The following is a 2,591-nucleotide window of genomic DNA, read 5'->3' as shown; positions in this document are numbered from 1 at the left end:
GTCATGCGAAATATGTATGTACCTAAAACTTACTCAGCTGACTATTGTATTATTTGAAGTAAGAATCCGAGTACGTGTTATATGTGGTATTGTAGTCCATGTGTGGTGTTCTCAGATTAATCGATTTTCGCGCAAGTATTAGATGGGTTACCTTTATACCGCGAAGAATGATCAGGAAAATCGTGAACTGAATCTGAATTTCGCTAAACGAGCGAGTTTTTAGATAAGTAAGAAACAGTCTGGTCACGTGAAATACAATCATTATTATATACAAGGCAAATAAACTGGAGAGTCGTCTTCCTACAGGATCAGTAAAACAAATAACAGTTATAACGTCACAAGATATCTTTCCATTGATCAACTAGCTTCTCGAACCAATTAGGACTAGATGAGTTCTTATGACTAAAGCAGATATCTGTATTAAATTGGAAACATCAGTTCTACCCAGAAACGATACGCGTTATCACATGACTTGTAGTTCTCGTATAACAGATAAAGACTGTAACCTCTAGATATAATTTACTTGGCCAGTGAAGTACGTTGCTGTGTACAACCTTTTTCTACACTAAAGGCAACTAGAAGGAAACAAAGTAAAAAAAAAAGAAGAGAATTACTTGAAACTGATATTGATAGATTTCAGAAACTAACAGATGGCGAATACTCAAATGTGACTGGACTCACCAAGTCTCAGTATGATGGCCTGTCTAGACGAATAACAATGAAAACTGTGAATTTGTTTGAGTGCTCTCTTCATTAAGCTTCCTACAGGGTTATTCAAAAACTTCTGTCTACAATTATTCCGAGTTTCAAAATTCGCCTTTGTCATAAAGAGATACTTCGATTCGTTCTCTTTTGGCGAGAGATTGTGTTGCTTTATTTCTTGGATTTAGATACATCATATCCATCCACCTGCATAGAATCTTTCGACAGAAGGAAATATTATTGTTGCCATCCTAGAAACGTTCTGTGTATGTATTCCAGAAACAAAGCTACTGTGTGCACACAAAAATAATCCATTTGTCAAATTAACTCATCACCTGGCTGCTGTGGATAGATGATTTAAGTATGCATTCAATTACCATCTCGAACTGGGTGTCAAAACCCAGATACCATTCTTTTTGTCAATGGGGTGTAACCAGCATTCTGAAGAGGAATCTAATCTTTCAGGGTCGGTCGCAAAAGTAAGTTGGGTAGTAGAAGCAATGAATGATTACATAAAACAGTAGACGGCATGATATTTAATATTCTGTAGATTCTTTTTAGTAGGGGACAAGCTGAGGTACCCATCCTTTGTCCGGTTATGAACTTAAATATATTATGCTATGATAATTAACGCAAAAATCCTAACTTTCACAAAATTTACTTATAACATTACTGGCAGGATTCATTATTATCTCACCATAAGTTTCGTATAAACTTTAAGAACTCAATATGTATATACTCAAAACATGGTATACATTGTGCGATGGTCAGGATGAAACTTCAGTGTTTATGTATTATTGCAATAATGGCGGCCATTTTTTTTTCATTGTATTCCTCCATATTGTGTATGTTGTGTTATAAAACAAATTACGTTTTTCTGGCGTAAGGACGTAGCGAGATCTATGAATGCAGTTAACTTTAACCTATGTCAAAGGTAATAAATGCTCAGTAACAGCACTAATGGGGGTGGAGGGGTTGTGAACCCCCCATTAACACGCCCCTTGTTCCATATTATCATTCCATAAAGTTTGTTTGAGAATAACCCAGTAACATAGGAGTAGTTAGACAAAGAACAAACAGTCTGTGTGTGAGGTGGGGGGCACTTATCTAACGATGAACTGTATGATATGTATCTACAAGTAATGAAAGGGATGAAAGCTCTAGTGTCATAGTGTTTCAAGTATATACTAGGAATAATTTCTTTAAGGCGTGGGTGCATTATAACAGTGACAGTCTATACATTTGCCTGAACAGAGTGACAGGATGCTGTTGACTAATCAGTAGTTCAAAATTAAGGACGGCGGCAGATAGTTTTAGTTGCTTTTCTATAAATACAAAAAAAAAAAAACAGATACTTTAAAGAATTGGGTAGTGCATAATTATTATAAGTGATATGTGCCATTTGTATGGATGAATTCTGGAACACATTAAGTTATTTCTTGTATTTTTTTAGTTTAAATTTGCGAGGTACAATATGAACACAATATCGAAATACAGAAGTTTTAAGACTCAGCCAAATTCCCACATCCAATACAAATCCTTGTTTTCTAGGTCAGAGGATAGGTACAACATTTATGAAGTTAATTATGTAAACATCGTTTTCTTTTTAAGCGAATTATCTATATTGCCTCTAAATTCAATTCATATTTACACTATTTACAGCGCGGATTATACATATACAAGTATTACTAAGGATACACAGAACGTAAGATCACTTTTACTTCTATGATAAGTTAAAAAAAGTTTAAACAATTATAGTATTTTGGCACTTGTGTATAAAGTTAAAATCATAAATAATATTCAACGTTAAATTGGTACACAATTAAGATTTTTTAATTGTGTACCAGTTTAACGTTGAATATTATTTATGATTTTAACTTTATACACAA

This window comes from Limulus polyphemus, unplaced genomic scaffold (assembly GCF_000517525.1).
Source record: "Limulus polyphemus unplaced genomic scaffold, Limulus_polyphemus-2.1.2 Scaffold2684, whole genome shotgun sequence".
Lineage (NCBI taxonomy): Eukaryota > Metazoa > Arthropoda > Merostomata > Xiphosura > Limulidae > Limulus > Limulus polyphemus.
Note: the sequence above shows the minus strand (reverse complement) of the source record.